Here is a 23,826-nt window from a genome sequence, read left to right as displayed (position 1 = left end):
TGTCGATGAGTCCTGAGTCATCAATGGCGGAGACCACATCAGCTTTTGGAGCCGCTAAGCCTATGGAAGTTAAGTTCGTGCCACGTGGTGGTAGGCCCCTGATGGCCATATGAGCTTTGGGTGGCACAAAACCTGTGCATCTGAAGTCCGCACCAAGGGTGTGGTAGGCCCCTGAGGGTTATACAGATTAGGTTGCGAGTAACCTTCTGCAGAAGTTTTGAAAGACTCTTTAAGGTTGAGACACGTGGAGCGTCCTGCATCTACTCAATAAAGGATGTGACATTGTCGATCTATTATATTTGCGTGGTCACATGGCCTGTGACGCATGTGCTGGATGGGTGTGGTGTGTGTGCAAACCTGCCCTGAGGGAGTGGGCGGGAGATGTGGTGAACTAGACCACTGACCTGCACACCAACAGCGAGTGCACCTGCGACAGGTAGCTATGTGGGGCCATAGTCGGAACGTAATCCGAGTGGCGTGGCGTATGACGGAACAGGGCAGGGATAGCTACAATGGCATGGATGGCTCGTAGTACTGCATCTGTGAGTGGAGTGGACAGGCCGCAGTTGTCCCTCTGCGAGCCTGGGTGCGAACTGTTCATAACTCACACTACATAAGTATTGAAAAATCATTATGTGATTCAGTCCGTCAGCTGGCATTTGTCCGAGGTATTTGTGAAAACATATTGGAGTTCTTTCTCTGATAGATACCCCTTTGACACTGCCTCTCCCCACATCAGCAGGTAACACACCCTCTTCCCACATTACCTTCAGACCCCCAACAACCTTCTTGGGCCCGGAAGTGTCCCTGTGTGGTTCGACAAAGAAGAGTCTTAGACATGTATAGATTTACAAATAAAAAAAATTATTTAAAGAAAAGAACAACAAATAAGACTGAAGGAAGTCTGGTGCTGTGGTCACTGGCACGAAGTTGGGGTGACTGCCATTCAGGATTCAGGACACAGTTACACATGTGAGATTGGTTTGTATTAAAGAGGGTTAGTGGCATGACGTGCTGTTGGCCTTGCATATGGAAATATGCCTCACTGATCAGAGGGAGTCTGGTGCTGTGGTCGCTGCCACGGACATGGGGTAACTGCCATTCAGGACTCAGGACACAGTTACACACGTGGGATCGGCTTGTGTTAAAAAGGGTTAGTGGGAGTAGATGTCGCCGGCCTTGCATATCGAAATATGCCTCACAAATCGAAGGGAGTATGTTGTGTGGTTGCTGCCTCGGACTTGGGCTCACTGACATTCAGGACTCAGGACACAGTTACACATGTGGGATCGGCTTCTGTTAAAGAGGGTTAGTGGCACCAGAAGTAGTGAGAGTGTATGAGCCTGTGATGATGCTTGGTGTGGACGGGCTGCACTGGGAGCAATGTGTCTTGGCTATAGGACTGCGTCATGTGGAATCACGACTCTATCTGAATTGTGAAGGCTGCTGATCGTAGTGTAGGCCAGAGGTAGTGGTGAGCAAGGGCCCACAGCCATGTTCATACGTTGGTGGCATCACCAGCCTGCATAGTGCAGGTTCAGTGGCACCACTTGTCGCCAGCCTTCAATATGAAAATACTCCTCACTAATCGAGTTTGCTGCTGTTGTGGCTGCCATGGACTTGGGGTCACTGCCATTCAGGACTCAGGACACAGTTACACATGAGGGATCTGCTTGTGTTGGACAGTGTTGGTTGGCACCACGTGTCCAAAATTCTAATTGCGAGGTCTGCTGCCTGCAGTGTAGACTGCTGAGTGTTCGTTTGTACTTGAAATTTAATTTGGTGATTGTACTAAAGGTATAACTGATATAAAAATGTTCAAGAAGAAAGGATACTAAAAGCATATTATGTAGATTTGAGGCCTTTAATAATTACTTGCCTATTGACTCTGTAGTTAATGAATGAAGAAAAGAAATAATTTGCATTGGGAGCCCTAGTGAGTGCAGTGTAGGCGTATGATGAAATGATGAAATAAGTATAGAATACACTGATAAAGTGTTGTGTTTTCTGAGTACAATCTTGTTGTTAGAAATTAGCATTAAAAAATGGAATTGCGAGCTGTACTGCCTGCAGTGTAGACTTCTATTCCATTTTAGTTTTCATTTGAAAATTAATTTGGTCATTGTAGTAAAGCTATAACTGGTATAAAAAAAAGTTCTTGAAGCAAGGATACTAAAAGGATAATATGTAGGGTGTAGGACTGTGATACTTACTTTCCTACTGGAGTCTGTAGTTGCATATGGAAATACCCCTCACTGATGAAAGGGAGTGTGGTGGTACGGAGTTGGGGTGACTGCTATTCAGGACTCAGGACACAGTTACACATGTGGGATCGGCTTGTGTTGAACAGAGTTATTGGCACCATGTGTCGCTGCCGTTGCATATGGAAATTATGTCTAACTGATCAAAGAGAGTATGCTGCTGTGGTTGCTGCCACGGACTTGGGGTCACTGCCATTCAGGACACAGTTACCTATGTGGGATCGACTTGTGTTAAAGAGGGTTAGTGGGACTACGTGTCGCTTCCCTTGCATATCGAAATATGCCTCAATGATCGAAGGGAGTGTGGCGCTGTGGTCGCTGCCAGGGACTTGCCATTCAGGACTCAGGACACAGTTACACATGTAGGATCGACTTGTGTTGAACAGGGTTAGTGGTAGTACATCTACATTCCTAGTTTGCATTTTATAATGCGTACGTCGGCAATAAATATAAACATAGTTGGGATTTTCACTAGAAACTACTTTAACTACTTTAAACTTTGTTATTTCTTTTTCAAACTTCACAACAGTATTATCTTCCATTTGTTGATCAACACCTAGACATATCCAACTGTTATTTTCTGTACAGTTCTCTTGACTAGCAAAGAAACGTAAGTCTATATCATCACAAATTTGTTTTATAACATTTATATTAAAACTTGATTTTGTGCCGCAGGAAAACCAAGACTTATCCAGATGGTTCCTGTTGACTTTGAATATAAACTTGCAGATGTCTATAGATCAGAACATTGGTAGGATCCAATTTCTCGATGTGAAAGTATCTGCAAACTGAAGCTCTACATTTTTTTCCTAAGTGTCTTCTCCTGTGAAATTTCTTCCCACATTTCTTTCAATTCTGTCTTCTCAAAGTTGGTAATATACGACGTGACATATTGAGAAACAGCAATTGAGTAATGTGCATCATATTGTCACACAGGACACAGTTACACATGTGGGATCGGCTTGTGTTGAAGAAGGTTAGTGGTACCATTTGTCGCCGGTCGCCCACAGTGTAGGGCAGAGGTAGCGGTGTGCTAGGGTCCACAGCCACATGCATATGTTGGTGATCCAAACAAACCTTGCGTAGTACAGGTTCAGTGGCACCATGTGTTGCTGGTCTTCTGTGTGGAAATACCCCTCGGTGATCGAAGGAAGTCTGGTGCTGTGGTCGCTGCTATTGAGGACTCAGGACACAGTTACACATGTGGGATTGTCTTGTGTTGAAGACGGTTAGTGGTACGATTTGTCGCCGGTCGCCCACAGTGTGGGGCAGAGGTAGCGATGAGCTAGGGTCCACAGCCATGTGCATACGTTGGTGGCCCCACCGGCCTGCGTAGTGTATGTTCAGTGGCATCACTTGTCGCCGGCCTTCCATATGGAAAAACCCCTCACTGATCAAAGGGAGTCTGGTGCTGTGGTCGCTGCCATTCAGGACTCAGGACACAGTTACACATGTGGGATTGGCTTGTGTTGAACAGGGTTAGTTGGCACCACGTGTCGCCGGTCTTCTACAGTGTAGGCCGGAGGCAGCGGTCATCAAAGGCCCACAGGCAGGTGACGTTGACTTGAGCTGCACAGATTGGAAACATTTGGTCTTCTTAACCCATTATAGTCTCCTACACAATTTGCGTTGCTACTAATGTTGAATTGTGAAGCATGTAACTCCAGTGTAGGGCGGAGGCAGCGGTCAGGATGGGCGCACAGGCACGTGGTGTTGAGTTGAGCTGCACAGTTAGTGGCACCTGGAGTACTCAGCGTGTGCGCACCCTGCGATGAGACGTGGTCCCGGCAGGCCGCACTGGGAGCAATGTGTTTTGTCTAAAGAATTCATCAGTGATGTCATTAGTGATGTCACTGACCATGTCATGAGTGATGTAATATGTGACGTCATCAGCAGTGCATTGCGGGGGCGCGAGTTATAGTTAGCTCAACTAACTATAACAGGCGAATTTCTCTGGTTTTATATGAGTCAAATATCCAACTAACTATAATGTCCCTGAAACCTATGGTTTTTTCAGTGTATTTCTAAGGTTTATTTAAATGCTAATTCCTAACTATAAAGTCCCTGAAACCTATGTTTTTTTCAGTGAATATATATATTTATATATATATATATATATATATATTCAATGAAAAAACCATAGGTTTCAGGGGCGTTATAGTTAGCTGGACTTTTCACTCGTACAAAACCATTGAAATTCCCCCGTTATAGTTAGTTCAGCTAACTATAACTAGCGCGCCCGCAATGCACTGCTGATGACGTCACATATTACATCACTCATGACATGGTCAGTGACATCACTCATGACATCACTGATGACATCTCAAATGACATCACTGATGACATCACTGATGACATCATCAAGTGAATGTGTGTTTTTCTGAAAATTACATATGTTTTATATATGTATATCTCAAGGTCGATGGAAGATAAATGGGTATATAAGTGTCTAAATGGATGATTTGTTTTTGAAAAATTGATTGTATAACTGACTGATTAAGTGTATCTTAGTGAATACATGTCTTAGTGAGTAATGTTTAAATATGTAAATATCTGTATCAGTCTCTCACTTTGTGTATAAGTGGCTGCATGGGTTGGTGAGTAGCTACATGAGTGTCTATATAGGTTATTAGTTGGTTTTTTGAGTATCAGTATGAGTGTCTGAGTGTCTGTATGGTTCGGTGGGGGTATTACGTAGTGCATAGGTGTATGAATGAGTGACTCACTGTTTGTATGTGTTGAAGACAGCATGTGTGCAGGACTGTATGGGTGGATGAGTGTGTGCATGGGGTTGTTAGTGAGTGAATGACTGTCTCAATAGTGTCTTTATGAGTAACTACATATGTTTTAAACTAGTATATGTGACTATTGGTGTATATAAGTGAGTATCTGTGAGAGTGAGAGATTGAAAGAGTTCCTCTATGAATAAGTATGTGTTTCTATAAGTGATTGTTTAAAAGACTAAGTATGTGTAAGTTTCTGTAGAAGTAAGTGTGGTGGTGTGTATATAACTGTATATGCAAGTAAATGGATGTTTGATTCTTTATTAGCATGAGTGACTATGTGTGTGAGTAACTTTATGGATGAGTGGCGTTGTGTAACAGGATGTATAGGTGTATGAGTACATATGATGAGTGAGTACATGTATGAGTGGCTGTATAGGACTGTTGGTGAATGAGTGGATGTGTATGTGGATCTTAGAATTATTGAATAGGTTGTTGTAACTGATATTGGTATGTCAATTGTTTTGAAATTTTAGTTTCTATTTTTGAATGTGTGTATCAAAGGTTATATTAGGGGGAGAGGAGGTCTGCCACACTATCACAAGGATGATGTCATCAGTGATGTCATTTGAGATGTCATCAGTGATGTCATCAGTGATGTCACTGACCATGTCATGAGTGATGTAATATGTGACGTCATCAGCAGTGCATTGCGGGCGCGCGAGTTATAGTTAGCTGAACTAACTATAACTGGGGAATTTCAATGGTTTTGTACAAGTGAAAAGTCCAGCTAACTATAACACCCCTGAAACCTATGGTTTTTTCAGTGAACATACATATATATATTTATATATATATATATATATATATATATATATATATATATATATATATATATATATATATATATATATATATATATATATATATATATATATATATATATATATATATATTACCTACTGGCGGTCGCCAGTAGGTAGTTATAGTTAGGACCCCTTTTCCATAGGAAATCCGCAACATTCTATTTTGAATAACTTTGGCGCCGGTTGACGAATCCTCGCGAATTTCTCAAAATAGGTGGGGCGCTACGCTCCGCTCCTACCCTGAAAGTCTCGGGGGGATTCGTCAAGCGGGGGCTGAGATAAAAGGGGGGTCCCAAAACGCGTTTTTCCCATGCATTTTTCCATAGGACCTTTAGAACGAGCTACAGCCCGAACGGCTGAACAGAATTACTAGAAATTTGGCAGAGAGGTAGTCCCTATGTCAAGGAAGTGCCTTTTGTAGGTTTGGTGTAAATCTGTTCAGTAGATTCTGAGAAAATAGCCTTTAAATCAATATATATATCTGAGCCCGCTTACGGTACGCTTACCGTACGCTTACCGTACGCGTACGGTGGCGTGCGCGAGCGCGATTCTGATTGGCTCTTAGATCTTAGTAAACATTCGAATCGGCCGAAACCAGGAAGCTGCGTCCGCCATTTTGTCTCTCGCACTGAGTGTTATTTATCAAACATGATGCCCAAAAACATGTTACGGGGCTGTTTTGACAACTCCCTCCCACATAGTCATGTTGAGGGAGTCCCCAAACATCCCCCAAGAGCAAAAACGGTTTTATTTTTTTTTCGGCAATTTCGCCGAGTACGCTTACCGTACGCTTACCGTAAGCGTACGGTAAAAAATAGAAATAAAAAAAACACTATCCACACTTACCCCACCCCCTGTGCTTTTGGTGGCCGTAGGCCATCAAATGTACAGGGCTTATTACATCAGTAAAAAAACTATATTTTGGCAACATGAAATTATAAAATCGAAATAAAAAAAACACTATCCACATTGACCCCACCCCCTGTGCTTTTGGTGGCCGAAGGCCACCAAATGTACAGGGCTTATTAAAGTTGATAAAAACCGTGCACGGAACGCACTGCGTTAAGTGGGCGCGCACGCCTCGAATGGCGTAAAGTAACTTAGCATTTAAAAAACCGTACAAATTCACTGAAAAAACCATAGGTTTCACACACGTTATAGTTAGGAATTAGCATTTAAAAAACCTTGCAAATTCACTGAAAAAACCATAGGTTTCACACATGTTATAGTTAGCGGAAATTTTACTGATAAAAAACCAATGAAATTGCCCCGTTATAGTTAGTGCTGGCAACTATAACTCACGCGACCGCAATCTTCTGCTGATGACATATGTGTCTTTATAAAAAAAAATATTTGTAATATATGTATAGCTAAAAATGTATGGAAGAAGACATGGGCAAATAAGTGTCTAAATACAGTATTAGCATCAGCAGAGGATTGCGGTCGCGTGAGTTATAGTTGCCAGCACTAACTATAACGGGGCAATTTCATTGGTTTTTTATCAGTAAAATTTCCGCTAACTATAACATGTGTGAAACCTATGGTTTTTTCAGTGAATATATATATATATATATATATATCAAGCTCCTGGTTGACACACGCAGTTTGGAAGGCACTAGAGCAGCTGCGTAAGGCTCAACCTGTTCCTTAAATCACTGGTACGGGCAGCATCCGCCTGCAAGCAGAAATAAATGCAAATCACTTTTTTGCCTGACGCGTTTCGTTTATTAACTTCTTCAGAGGCAGTACCATGATGAACACTCCCCCATCGCTTTTAATGTCTATTTCATCTGCCACGCCCAGATGGGCTGTCCGAATGGAACTGTGGTGATTGCTGGGAAATGGAGTGTCCGAAATTAATCCTCAGATGGAAGCACATTTACTTAACGGGAGTACACTCTTAAAGACTTCACATGACCCACAAATTTAGGTTGAGGTTAACAGTTGTCAGGAAAAATATACCTTCTGTCAGGCCCTATCGAAAACCCTGATTTGAATTGACCAAAAACAGGATGTTAGACCTGGTACCATTGGCCTGAGTCTCCCTTCCATTTTTTTTGCTGTTGTCTCCTCTGTTTTTTATATGTTTTGATGGTTTTAGATGCTTTGGGCACTGTGCTCCTGCTATGCTGTGCAAGTGCTTCCTATTTTAAATTGTTGTAATCGATTAGTGACTCCATGATTGGCTTATTTGATCTACTTGTCAGACCCACAGAAGCAGTTTGTAAAGTGTGTCCCAGGCCTGCCATTGCAGAGCCTGTGTGCAGTGTAGTACTGCCATGTCGACTTGGTAAGTGCACCCACTTGCCAGTCCATAAACCTTCCCTTTTCTACATGTTATCCACCCCTAAGGTAGGCCCAAAGGCAAGGTGCATTGTATGTAAAAGGTAGGACATGCTCTGGTGTGTGTGGCATGTCCTGATAGTGAATTACAGCCAATTTCATTTTTTACTATTGCAAGGCTACATGTCCCCATCAGCCAGAATAGGCAGTTTGATGATAACATCTTATAATCCTCACTGACCCAGGGAACATGGTAGAAAAACAAATTTAGTATGCCTGAACTCAGAATGTTAAAATACATCTTTTAGTGAAGGTGATGTTTACATTCTGTGTTTGAAAATACCACTTTTAGAAAATAGGTATTTTCTTGCCAAACCATCCAGCCTGCCTCTGCTAGGTTGTGCAGTGCATGTCTGGTTTGTGAGTGACAGGAGGGCTGAGGCTCCAGTAGTCTGATGAGTCAGGGCTGGGCTTAATAGGACCTTGGCTGAATAGAGAGTGGGGGGTGGAGATTTCCTTTCACTCCCCTGAGCCCTCATAGAATAGAGAGTAGGGGTGTTATGTGCAGATTTAGATTCCGTTTATAGGTATCCCGATTTATGCCCTTATATAGGTACAATTCACATTGCCCTTATTTTCGACATAGAAATCCGGCCCTTATTTAGACATTGTCCGTACAAACCAAATACAGGCATGGCCACCTACATCCGTCCATCCACGTCACAATGAATTCTTGGAAAACCAGACCCTTAAGCCTTTAGGAATTTCCCTCAGCTTGAATATTGATTTCTCCAATAACTCATTAAGTATGCATGAACATCTATTCCTTAGGGGTTCATTCATGACGTTCCTCTGTCTGACTTTTACTTCAATACTGAGATACCTAGACACCTTCAAGGTATAAATATACGAGCACTTGCCTTGGCAAATTGCGGTTCCCGGAGGATTCGATCCAACCTAGACTACGCGGTTCACCACGGAAAGTTCAGAAGGAGACCGAGTTCCAGCCAGATGCACTGACCTGACGCTGTCATCCTCCTCACAGAGAATCCAGCTCCAGTGCTCTCTGACTTCCCTTGCGGGGGCTTACACTCTCGAGTCCAGAAAAGAGATTCCAACCTCTCTCATTCTCAGGTATTGAGCTGACTAGAACTTATAGTAACTTTTGGCAACTCTTGGCTAAGCTGAAATATAGCTAGCTATACTTTAGAAATAGCATCTACTTCAAACCTCGCACTACACTTAGGTTAGGTACACTGGGGTAGAACAATTTAGAAGAATCAGAAGAGTATCACATTTTAGCATATGTTATTTATGTATGCATTTTGATTAATATATGTCATAGCTACAAACCATGCTATTGCAGTATTATTTTGTCTTACTGCTAACCTCATACATATTGTACTTCACAGTCTGTCTTACGATTGTGGCAATTCATATCTCTTGAACGAGAAATAAGACTGTTCAATAAACCCTTTTATTGAAAACGCCCGTCTCTCTATTCCTGTGCAACTCTGTAGAAACGAAGAATGCACGATTGACTGAGTGAAACTGTTATCTATTGTTTCCACGATTCTGAGACTGTTCCGATTCTAAAGGGAAACAAAGTTGTCATGTTTATGCGGTTGTCAGAGACTAATCCCTTCTTGTAATTTCGACAAGTTTCTAGTGACCTCTGAGTTAGCTGGCACACACAAGTAATTAAGTTTAATATACTCGATAGAGACATACTGACCTTAGTCCTATGTCAAATCTATAGTGTATGTTATTCCAATGCGCAGAGCCTATCAAGGATATAGGAACTACACTACATGGTGCCCAACGGTTTGGTAAGGCACTTATTTAACGCTAGATACTGAAGTAACTCAGTCGTGCTTTTCTCAGAGACCCTCTTCTCATAAAACTCCATAAGACGTCTGGAGTGGGTAGGGATAATATCCGCCATAGCTGAGTAGGACGTAAGTCCTATGTATTAGCTGTTTGGTTTTGTTCAACGTTGAAGGATACAGTGTTCTAAATATTGTGCACCTTATTTTTGTTTCCTTGAAACTTGCTTTGCAGTTTTTCATTAAATAATGTCCTACACCGGAGATGCTGTCGTCGACAACAGTCAAGCTACGGCTGACCTTACAGGTCTTAATGAAGACGAGTTGGGTGTTATACACATCCCACCAAATTTAAGGAGAACCATCACTCTAAAACTTATAAAACATGGTCTAACATCAAGAGGTGGTAGAGCAGTTTTTGTGATAGAGGCACATGAATCTCACCAGACAGAGGTATTCTATTCATGGATAGTATTCCAAGAATCAAATCCAGTAACACATATGTTTCACTTCTACAAAGAAGATGAACCACTTGAGGAATATATTCCTTTCGAGGATATTGAACTTCCACTCACATACCAGGAGCATGAGCTCTGGTTTAAAGGTGCCCTAAAACATTACAATCACATTACCAGGCTCAGTCCTCTAGGTAGATCAGTAGCAACATGGCCGATTTTAGCCGGCTATACACCTCATCCTGACTTTGAATCTATGTCAGACATAGATTTACTTGCTCAACTCAAGGAGTTGATCAAGATATATAGACAATTGGTTCAATATGTCATGCGGACTTTCACAGTCCAACAACCACTAACAATTCAAAATCCAGCCCCTCATCAGGGGACTACTTTAAAAATTACTCCACAGACTTTACACTCAGTTACGGGTAAATTACCCGCAAAATGCAAACAAATTCCATTCTGATTAGCTCAAAAAATTACTCAAATCGAAGCAGTATTTCCTAAATTTCCCTTTTAAAAAACACAGAATTTTAACAATTTGTTTACCAATGGGGATCACACCACATCTGGAAGACTGCACCTCTTGGGGCACAGTCTTTGCTGCAATCTACACAAAACATCCATGGTGTTCCGTCAATGGCGGTAATACCTGATGTCCTGAAACAAATTCAGAATGAATACGTGGCAGAGCCTGCTCTGAATTTAGGTATGAAGTTACTTAAAAATTTTGACCAAGTGTCAGCAATAATATTATCTAATATTAAAGGAGAAGCAGCATCAGTGGCAATCCGCCAGAAACTAAGGGAATTTAATGCAACGGAACAACCTCAAGAACTAGCCAGAATAATTGAAAAATTCTATGAGGAATTAGGCAGAGACAGTCTGGGAGGGAAACCAGTAAAACCACAACTGTCTGAAAGTCCTGATAAGCTCTTTCCTAAAAACGCTCCTGCCTGTTCTAAAAAGAAGTGGGGAAATAGCAAACAGAATCCCATATAGAAGCGTTCTCATTCCCGAATCAGGTCTCCTCCACAGAAGGAGCCCTCTGAAAGGAGGGACAACCTCAGGAAAAGCGATAATTTGAGAAAACCTGACAGATATCAAGATATTGATACATGTTCCTCTCGTACCTTTAAGATATCGTCACAGACATCCGAAAGAAGAGGACGGTCAGAAAACAAGGAAGAACGCGTGAAGTCCAAGGACGATCAACACGTTCAGAAAAATAAAGCGAAACCTCAATTATCCAAGAAAAAGGTAGCAGGTCTGAAGATCAGACATGCCGAGAAGACTGAGAACTCAACTACAGAACAGAGAATGGGCCCAGACCATGCTGGACAGAGCAGCAGAAGTTACAATAGCTCGCTGGAACCTGAAGGGACTTCTGGAGACAGTGGACTTGAATGAAGAAATACAAATTGAGACTGTAGACACCAGGGTTAGTTCTCCACATAGGTTATATGAAATAACACTCCGGATGGAGGGAGACATACCAAGAAAAGTGAAAGCGCTCTTTTGGGAGCATCGTTCAAGGGGTTATGATATACTTCTAGCAGAAAAGGACTGGCCACCAGAATTCGTCAGGGAGTGCCCACATGGCGAGGCCATCATAATACCTGCTTTCTCCAACCATGTTCCAGTTAATTTAAAATATACATTAGCCAGGAATTGGGCAGTAGCCCAAGCCCCAGCACTGTATAAAAATAATGTAGGATGGGATTAGGACTCACCTCACCATAAAATCCAGTTATAAAGTTATCCAACTGCACAAAGGCAGTACCCAGTTAAGCAAGAAGCTAAAAAACAAGTCAGGGAGATTTTAGATCAACTTGAATATCAGGGGGTGATTGAAACATGCACCTCATCAATGAACAATCCTTGCTCTAGTTTTGGATTACAGACACTTAAATTCTTGTTGCAACATTTGCAGTGCAAAATGCACACAGTACAGCATTAATGAATAACATTGTGTGTAAAAAATATAAAACCACATTAGACATTTCAAATGGTTTCTTATGTCAAAATATTGCACCAGAAAGCAGATATTTGACCGCTTTCTCATTAATGGGGACCCAGCGTTAATTTTGTCGACTGCCCCAGGGGTTCAAAAACAGCCCAGGGTTATTCTCAGCAAGGGTAACAAAGTTACTACAAACTTATGATGACGAGGCATTGTCATATGTCGATGATATATATCTGACAGACGATGACCTGGATAGGCACTTGAACAGGGTGAGCACCATAATATTGGGCTTCGCCTCAGAGGGTTACAAATTCAAGTTTAAAAAGTCAAGAATTGCCCACCTCAACGCCCTTTTCCTAGGATATGAACTATCAAGTGAAGGCAAAAGCCTGGCAGACAACTTTTTAGAAAAGTGTGCGCTGCTCCAACCTCCAAAAACTATGAAGAATTTACAGTTGATTCTAGGTTTCCTGAACATTTTAAATTACGCAGAAAGAGTTAAACCTCTCTACGAATTAATTAAACCTGATTTTAAAATCACACATTGGACACAAAAACACACAGAAATGTTGTGTTCACTCCAAATAGACATGTTAGCAACAAAACACTTGCAAACACGCGTAAACGTACACAACTTAGTGATCCAAATAATTCCGGGTCAATGCGGATTCACCTACTTAACTTTTAACGATGGTGAAAAAGTACAAATTGCATACCAATCTCAGAGATGAAATTCACTTCTACAGTAAAAATTCTGACAGCAGTTCAAACCGCTGTAGTGAAAGAGAGAGCCCTAGCAAAGGCGAAACGCATTATGATTGTGACTCCTGTACCAGCCCTATAGGCGGTTACAAACGCTAGCATTCCAAATGCAAAAGCTTTACATCCGAGATGGATACAATGGGTTAATTCTCTTGCTGCAACTGATGTTGAATACATTTTTGATCCATATTTAAAAACACAAGCATTCCTGCAATATGAACACGAATGTCCTCTGCCTACTGAAATTCTCCCTCTTGACCAGTACGGATGTATAATTTATACTGACGGATCTGCACATCCCGCTACGGGGAATAAACAAGCTTACAGTGCAGCGTGTGCTATCGTTAAAGGTCGCATGCGAAATGGCAAATTCAGACCAATGGTCACAAAAACCCAATCTCTAGGAGATTGTACAGCTCAGCGTGCTGAACTACAAGCATTTAAGATGACACTTGAAAATACAGATCACGAATTCCCCACACAAATAGTGTGAGATTCTTTTTACTGTTCAATCTTACAATGAATATTTGCAGAACTGGATTCAAAATGGTTTCAAGATGCAAAAGGTGGCACAATTAAGCACAAATTGCTTTGGAAACAAGTAGTTCAGTTGCAAAACGGACTACAAAACACTCATGTGATACACACGCTGAGTCACCAACGTGATGGTGTTCACGTTGAAGGGAATTCATTGGCCGATGAAGCCGCGAAAGGGGATGTGCAAACGGCTTCCGTAGCTGCAATCACTCGTTCAAAAACGAAAATAGACAGGGAAATAATGCTGGCTGTCAATGCATCAAGCAAAGGCAGCGGTGCCGCATTACCTAAAAAGTTTCCACTCAAATATCTTAGATGCGAACAATGTTCAGTTTGCTCGAATCCCTCGAGTGGGGTATAGGATAATACCAAACATGGAACATAGACTAGGGCTAATCCTAGCAGCACATGAAGGGCTCGCCTCTGCCCATGCGGGTGTTTCAGCCACAGTGGCTTTATTAAAACAAAGGTACTGGTGGCCAGGCATTAGGAAACAGACTAGAAATTATGTTTCGGACTGTGAAATATGCCAAAAGATGAAAGTCTCTACTGTGAAACGTCCTGCGCAGACGCTCCTGTTAATTTCAGATAAACCATTAGCTTGTGTTTGCCTGGACCACTGCGGTCCCTTACAAAGGGATGGGAACTATAAATATATCATGGTCGCAGTGGATTCGTGCTCTACGTTTCTATGGATGTGGCCTCAGCGCTCGCCTGATGCTCGAACTGTTCTAAAAGATTTGTGAGTCTTTATCGGCACATACGCAATAGGCACACTACATTCTGACCAGGGTCCTGCGTTTAGCTCTAGGGCTTACAAAGAAGCCATGGCCAGTCTGGGTGTAGCATTGCGGTATTCTTCTCCATTCCATCCTGAGTGAAATTCTGTTGTGGAAAGAAAAAACCGGGACATTAAGCAGTCTATAACAGCTAGGGTATTAGGTTCGGGTGATGGGTGGGTCAAACATTTATATGGGATCCAGCACGCACTAAACAACTTGCCAAGAAGTTCTCTAGGGGGTATCACTCCATATGAGGTCCTGTTTGGGACTAGAATGTTGGTTCCGGACTTAGATATGAAAGGCACAGTGGTGGAAAACAAACAATTTGATATCAAAGATCGGTTGGCTGTTTTACAGGACTTAAATGACCTAAGAAAACAACAAAGCAACGTGGTCCTGAAGCCAACCACCACTGAGAAAAATCTGGCCGTCCCAGCAAGGCCTGTCTGGATCCCCAAGCTTGGAGATCTAGTCAGAGAAAAGATCACGATAAGAAGGAATTTGGGCCTTCATACAGACAACCAGTACCTGTCCTAGCAATCTACGGATCAAGAGCAGTACTTTTGCCGCCCCTTGCTGGTAAAAAGGAGAAAAGATTTGTGTCCATCGACCTGATCAAACCACACTATGTGGCCGATACTGAACAGTAGGCCAAGTGGACTCCACCAATGTAGCAGACGTACTCCTCTAGCTACAATCCAAGAGGTTCAAACTGAGAGACTCAGCACCTTTGAAGATTCAACAGTAAGAAAGAGAGGAATAAGCAACAATGCTATGGACCTTGTACCTCTTGAGACCCAAATAACAGTTCGTCCAGATACACCTGTCTACCACGAAGTAACAAGTGATCAATTTCATCAACTACGGATGCAATTCCAACCATTGACAGAACTGCTTCTGGCTATTTCATGAACTTTGATACGTTTTCTGAGGATCCCAGTGAGCCTGAAACGAAGCCAGTACACAGAACTTTCAAAGAACAAGCAACAGACTTTTTTTATCTACTGGAAAAAACTTATCTGGTTTCACCATGGATTGAACTATGTATTGTTTTGGGAATATTCTTCTTTCTACTTTGGTTATCTCTGGTAATAACTCTGGGTATGCTGATTAATGGAAGATATATTCAAATGGACTCAGCAAGTTCAAGAGTGAACTAACTTCTCCAGCCACACAAATCATTCCATCGTGAAGCAAGAGACTTGTCAGCAGTGAACATCACAGCGATTCCTATACCTGATGGTATAGTTTGGTACAAAACCGAATATGACATTTTTGGTCCGTCGGAGCTTTTAAAGATTCCACATTTATTTAAGATTTCATTAAGTGAGTTTATTACCTCCAGTACCTTTTCTGATGATTGGGACTTCGAGACTGTTAATAATATGATGTTTGATCTAGAGAGGTCAACTGCATTTACTAATAATGAATATTTACAAGGGTCATCAGACTATGAACAAATGTATTGTTATAACCACTATGGTCATCATTTCCTGCATAAATCTGCAATGCCTAGAAATGTATTTATGTGTAACCAATGGGAACATTGTCCTACGCCACCAAATGGTAGCTCGAAAACAAGACAGGAATGAAAAATATGTTAACAAATACCAAACAGATTTATTCTGCAGCCTTTATTGCCCAACTGTCTAGACAGGGTTACGACTTTTGGAAAGACAACATTGAGACGAAAACTGTCTGGGGTACTAAAGAGTGGCAAGTACAGGGAATAGAAGCTTTGTTTAGAGCCTATATCATCCCTGAGCAAATTATGTTTTTGAACAACACTGTCCAACAAACATCATGCCTTGGATTAGCCAAGATAAAAGACATGAACACACCGTCTATAACTGCACCTACAAGTGAAGGCACTACAAAGGGGGAGGTCGACGTACATACTATTTTAAATCAAAACAGATCAGATCCTGAATGGAAAAAATGGTTGCTCTGGCCCTTAGACACAAACAACTGTCAAGATAGATTCCTGAACAAAACATAAGGTTTTACCTTTCATAGGCCAGACCCACGGTATGTCCAAAGACAGCATCCGGGGGTAGTAACAACTTGAGTAGTGAAACTTTGCCTTAATTGGCTACAGGGAGCTACACTAGTGGATGTAAATCAACACTTAACTTTACTTCAAGAAGACGCAGACCTTAGGGAATTCTTGTTAGGACCAAGAAAACTGTGTCAAAAACGTTTCATATATGCCGGTATCTACGCTGCTTATAATGAAGCATGGAAGGTCACCCAAGCAGAGACTGCAGAACGAATACGAGAAATTGATCGTATTATTTTAGAGAAATCTCTCTTTGTAGTAGACAATGGGTTAACGACTCTGTTGTCCAGGATAAATTCTTTGGACAGCATTGTGGGCCAGATTCTCAGAAATAACTAAAGACAAAATCCTAAACTTACTACCATTTTGGTATTCAAAGAAGGCACTTACTCATTTTGGTATTTACAGAAGGCACTAACTCATTTCGGTATTCACAGAAGTTAGGAGTACTAACTTTAGGACTCCTAAATGCCTTCTGTGAATACTGAAAGTCTTAAAATTAGGATTTTTCTCAGTTTAATAGTAGTATAGTTAGGACTCTTAACTTTAGGACTCCTAAATGCCTTCTGTGAATACCGAAAGCCTTAAAATTAGGATTTTTTTCAGTTTAGTAGTAGTAAAGTTAGGAGTCCTAACTTTAGGACTCCTAAACTGAGGAAAATCCTAATTTTAAGACTTTCGGTATTCACAGAAGGCATTTAGGAGTCCTAAAGTTAGGACTCCTAACTTCTGTGAATACCGAAGTGAGTAAGTGTCTTCTGTGAATACCAAAATGAGTAAGTGCCTTCTGTGAATACGAAAATGGTAGTAAGTTTAGGATTTTGTCTGAAGTTAGTTCTGTGAATCGGGCACTGTATCTTCTGTCATAGACATCATGGAACAAGACTTGGTCATGTTGCAACATGGTCAGTCACAATTACGTTCTATCATGCTATTAGGCTGGACACTTCAAAACCTGCATTCTGGCTATGTGCCTTGGCATTTAATCAATACTATGTCACTGTTTGCAGAATTCAATCTCACTGACAGACAGTTCAAACTGGCACAAAGGGGAGCAGACTATATGATGCTGAGCATTGAAAAACTGGAGAAATTACCATTCACAGTGGCAGAAAAACCAGCTACTGAGTGGATCATACATGGTAAGATTACTCTGCCTGTTACGACTTTCCATTTTCAATATTGCCTAAAAAATATACCAGCAGGCAAATATGAAAGGTTGGGTAAAGAATACATCAAGACATCCTGGGATTTACCTTGCACACACAGATGTTGGAGTGGGGGACGTGAAGTGTTTTTTAGCGGTGAAAACTTTGAACACGCACTAAGCGGTTCTCTCCTTTGTCAGGGTATTAACTTACACGGGGCCTGTGATGGTTCCACTACAAATTCATCCTACCACCTGCACGGTTCATCGGCAGCAGTGATTAATCCAATCTTTGGTCAACTTTCAAACAGGAGTTACATTATGTTGAATGATCATAGCTGCTGTGGCATGTTGCCAGGTATCCTATGTATAGTAACAGTTACATCCAGGGTCACTTGCTGTATGCAAGTCTTGCTTCCGCAAATAGACATAGTCAGGGAGTTGCCTTTATGGCCTTCACTGAATATCTCTTCTATACAAGTTGATACTCTAAGCAGAATGAAAACAATTCTTTTACAAAAAAACTGTGCCTTTGACCTCTGCCAAGGAAACCTATGCTCTCCAAGTCGCAAGGACTTCTGCGGAGATACATACCATTTTGTATAGAAACTGCCCTGTGCATTTCTCCGATTGTATTGTACATGTATTTAAGAACGTGTGTGCAGGACTGTTAGCACCTTTTCAAGCAGTCCTCGGAATTTTCCCAAATTTCGTGCACTCTGTGTTTAGCGGACTGCCTCTCCTATTAGCACTCATTGCAGGGATACTATTTTGCTCCTACTGCTGCGATATGGCAAGCCAAATCACCAGAGATACCCAGTTCACCATGGAAAGAACACTATTGGAGATGAGGTGTCGTTAGGGCATCGTCCAAATTCTGGGTTTACCTCGTCTACGAGAATTAAACACCACTTGGTTTCTGTCATTCAGACCAATTTGGCAAGATTGCATTTTACCTGTTCTACGCTGCCTTCTATTCGGTGAAGAATGCATGCTGGATGTTTGTCTGACACTCCCATCAGTCATGCCTACGGATATCGATACTCTGCTGGACCCGATAACAGCCCATGCTATGTGTTATCCCCAGCGGCCGCCAATCCTGATGGCGGCATTCATTGAGATCTCACAGACGCAACATGCTACTGCTGAGGTACGAGAGGAAACACCAGGCGCACAGGTAACATCCAATCCGGACTTTGCTGATGCTTCCCATGCTGAAGGCGATAGTTCGCATCTCTGTGCTGTTGATCTTCTACCCACAGCGGTAGACGACTTGTTGTCTATTGGATTAGAAAATGTTATGTTTTCTCCCTCCCCAAACACTGACTTTTGAATCAAGCACACGGTGTTCCGGAGAGACTCTGAATTTGGCCTTCATTCCTTTTCAAACGTGATACTGACTTTGGAACTTTTTCTATGATTAATTTTTTTCCTCTTCCAGCCCTGAAAATTGTATTTTTCATTTTTTTGGCACAGTAATCTGTTTATAGTAGAACTATTCATAGAGAACAGAATTCTTTGATAATACTTCCAGGGACAGTATGCCACCTTGTCATGAATAACAGTTTGACTTGTGTAAACCTGATATGAAATGGTTTCGGCCCTTTTTTCTTCTGTATTTACGAGTCATTTCATCACATGTATATATGTTGGTTCATTCGTTTAGCATTCCAATGTGATCCTATGCTTAGAATGAAACATTGCCTTTAATATGTACAACACTTTATGCATAGCAATGGTTTTTGTAATGTATTTTTAGACAACATGTTTTAGATATGTTTTTAGCTTATTTTAGCAAACCAATGCGATACTCTGTTTTAAGATATGTTTAGAACGTTTAGGATTTAGTAACGTCGTTCATACGAAACTGGAGTGGGTGTTGTGTGCAGACTTAGATTCCGTTTATAGGTATCCCGATTTATGCCCATATATAGGTACAATTCACATTTCCCTTATTTGGACATAGATATCTGGCCCTTATTTAGACATTGTCCGTACAAACCAAATACAGGCATGGCCATCTACATCCATCCACCCACGTCACAACAAATTCTTGGAAAACCAGACCCTTAAGCCTTTAGGAATTTCCCTCAGCTTGAATATTGATTTCTCCAAGAACTCATTAAGTATGCATGAATATCTATTCCTTAGAGGTTCATTCATGATGTTCCTCTGCCCGACTTTTACTTCAATACTGGCATTCCTAGACACCTTCAAGGTATAAATATACCAGCACTTGCCCTGGCAAATTGCGGTTCCCGGAGGATTCGATCCAACCTAGACTACGCGGTTCGCCACGGCAAGTTTGGAAGGAGATCGATTTCCAGCCTGATGCACTGACCTGGCGCTGTCATCCTCCTCGCAGAGAATCCAGCTCCAGTGCTCTCTGACTTCCCTTGCGGGGGCTTACACTCTCGAGTCCAGAAAAGAGATTCCAACCTCTCTCATTCTCAGGTATTGAGCTGACTAGAACTTATAGAAACTTTTGGCAACTCTTGGCTAAACTGAAATATAGCTAGCTATACTTTAGAAACAGCACCTACTTCAAACCTCGTACTACACTTAGGTTAGGTGCACTGGGGTAGAACAATTTAGAAGCATCAGATGAGTATCACATTTTAGCATATGTTATTTATGTATGTATTTTGATTAATATATGTCATAGCTACAAACCATGCTATTGCAGTATTATTTTATCTTACTGCCAACCTCATACATATTGTACTTCGCAGTCTGTCTTACGATTGTAGCAATTCATATCTCTTGCACGAGAAATAAGACTGTTCAATAAACCCTTTTATTGAAAATGCGCGTCTCTCTATTTCTGTGCAACTCTGTAGAAACTAAGCATGCACGATTGACTGATTGAAACTGTTATTTATTGTTTCCACAATTCTGAAACTGTTCTGATTCTAAAGGGAAACAAAGTTGTCATGTTTATGCGGTTGTCAGAGACTAATTCCTTCTTGTATTTTCGAGACGTTTCTAGTGACCCCTGAGTTAGCTGGCACACACAAGTAATTAAGTTTAATATACTTGATAGAGACATATTGACCTTAGTCCTATGTCAAATCTATAGTGTACGTTATTCCAATGCGCAGAGCCTATCAGGGATACAGGAACTACACTACAGGGGGAGGAGATTTGCTTTCAGCTACCTGTGCCAGGTCTACTTTGAACAATGCTGTCTCCCCCTCCTGCCAGGAAGCTGCACAGAACTGGTTTTGGCTAGGTACAGGCACCCTCTGCCTTCAGAGGACAAAGGATTTACTAGAATAATCATTGGGGCCCAGACCCCAAGACTTTATATCACTTCTGGGAATCAAGACGGACCATTGCCAAGGAGAAGAAACCAAGGAAGATGAAGGATTTGACTGCCCCTGTGTCAGTGTGCTATTTTCACGGGTTGGCCTGCAGTGGTTACTTGATTGCCAAGGAAAAGGGAAAGAACTTTTATTGAACTTTCATCATCTTGAAGAAGAATCTCCAAGGGCTTAAACTGTGCTTGCCTCCTGCTGAAGTCTCAGGGATACAAAACTTTACCACCAGCTCCCCCCTGAATTCCCTTGCTGGGAATTCTGTCTGCTGAAGCCTGCGTACTGTTGGGAGCTGGAAGTGCGACTCAACAAGAAGAAGCACGATGCCATCACAGCTGTTGCCGTCGCATCACCGGAGAAGCGTGTCGCCGCCGCAGAGGTCGCCGCTGCGTCACCGGAGAAGCGTAACTCCGTCGCTGCTGTTTGTCGTCGCATCACTGGAGAAGCATGTCGCCACCGCTAGCATGTCGCAGGGCCTGTCGTGGCTCAGAAGTTGCAGAGTTTGCCGCACGGCCGTCGGGCACGCGCGCATCGCCTTCACGTCGTCGCATCGCATCAAGGGTGCCATCTTGTCGCATCGCACCGGATCGTTACAATGCATCGAAGCACCATCTTGTTGCATCGTAACCGGGACACAGTAAGGGATCGACGCATCACCTCCTTTCCGGTAATAAACAGACATCGCCTACTTTGCGCAGGCACTGAGGAACAGAAGCATCGTCTCCCCCAAAGCCAGCAACTGACGCATCACCCTCCCTGCGACCCTTTTGTTTGTTTTGCGTTACGCATTTAAGGTACTTTGTGAGAAACGTGGCGCATTTACCATCAACTTTGGACTAAGCAATTTCTACCATTTTTAAGTCTATTTTTGATTACCGTATTGTGGATTTATGGCGTTTCGGTCTTGTGTGAAGTCTATATAAAGATTACTTATTTTTATAAAACCTGTGTGGTGTTCATCTGTATTGTTTTCACTGTATTCCTGTATGTGTTCAGAAATGTTTTACACACTGCCTCTGAAATAAGCCTGCCTGGCCATGCCAAGCTACCAAGTTGGTGAGCTGGGGTTATTTAGGAGTGTAGCCCCCTTACCCTGACTAGAAGCAAGGGTCCCTTCTTGGCCAAAGGGACCTACCTCTGCCAGTTCTAACACAGGATAAACAACATAAAGCAAAAAACTATGTGAATTACCCCTAGCATGGCAAACAGGATTATTGATCAGGGACAATGAGTATTGCTACACTAAGGTGGAAAATCCCGTGTTACGACCATATATTTTTTAACCAAGATAACATAAACACTTGAAAAACCTGCTTGGATGTTGCATTGTCTCTGCATATGGATCTCTTTGAAACCTCGTAAAAATATGTGGACTACAACCTTGCACCCACAGTAAAGAATTTAAACTCTTACAAAAAGGATACAGGACATATTTTACAAACTGTGGCAAACATAATTTGGTAAAAATACTATAATTTAGTCCTAATCGATGTGTTATCTGTATATATGTTCATTACACATAAATCAGGACTGAATGTCTGTGAATATTTCTTAAGAAAAAGAAACACTGGGAAATTCAATATTCCAGAATGTTACTTCAAGTAATTGACATCTGGCTAAATAATAATATCCTTATTTACAATCATCACTCTTAATTTTCAACCATCACATTTACTGCCAAAAAAAGCAGGAACGCTATGGCATCTCCTTTCTGCCAGGCTATTCAAACCTTACCATGGGTTTGTGGGAATAGGGGATAGCCTGAGGTGAGAAAAATCTGATTTATCTTGTGAGGATAGTATTATATTGATGACTTATTCATAATTTGGAATGGATTAATTGAAGAAAGTAAGAAAAATTTTGAAAAATTAAACTACAATGAATATGGTAGCCAATTTACATACAATGTTAGCAATCACATTGTTTGGTATACTCATTCTATGTGGAAAATTACAAATTGGAGAACACTCCCTTCCCTAAAGAGATATCAATAAACAGTTTTTTACGTGACAAATGTTTCCACCAAAAATCTCCTCTGAAAATTTTACCTATGGAGAATTTCACCAGCTTAAAAGGCACTGAACAAGGGGAAATGATTTAAATGCAAAAAATGAGGATATGAGACATATAATATAAAAAATATAAAGAGCACAAAAGACAGAAAACAATTGAACCACTGAAATCAAACAGAAAAGTATAATCCCTGTTCGTTGTATACATCGTTGAGAATGAATGTGTTTTATGTATGTTGTTAGCACCATCTGGCTTATTTAAAAAAAGGGTCCTGGAACATATTTCGGCAGTTCAGAATCAAGATAACACACGTGATGGCCAAACATTATATGAGTAGTTATTAACAAGTATGAACTTGTGTGAACTGCGCACTGTTCACCTAGTGTTAAAGCTAACTCCACGATTTAATCCAATTCATACTACTCAAACATTGTTTCCAAGTAAATTATATAGCATTTACTTTACAATGATACTTATGTTGTCATTTTTTAACAACCAAATAAAGTTTGCCAAATTGAATAATACAAGAAAACATATACATCAATTTTACATAAATTCCATTATGATATACAAGTATGTTGGTCAATCACATGATTGCATTTATAATTCACATGCCCAATGCATTTCGGAACGCAAAGGTTCCTTCTTCAGGGGCCAATCTGCAAAGACATAAACGAGAGGGATGAATTTGGACGAAGAACTTTATGTCCATCTCTGACATATATCCCCATCACATACTATTGGATTTTCTGATCATCCTCATTAATAATATTTAACCGAAATTGATGTATACCAAAGAACTCAACCCCATGAGCTCCAAGAACTG

Source organism: Triturus cristatus, chromosome 6, assembly GCF_964204655.1.
Source record: "Triturus cristatus chromosome 6, aTriCri1.1, whole genome shotgun sequence".
Classification (NCBI taxonomy): domain Eukaryota; kingdom Metazoa; phylum Chordata; class Amphibia; order Caudata; family Salamandridae; genus Triturus; species Triturus cristatus.
This window is presented reverse-complemented; position numbering follows the sequence as displayed.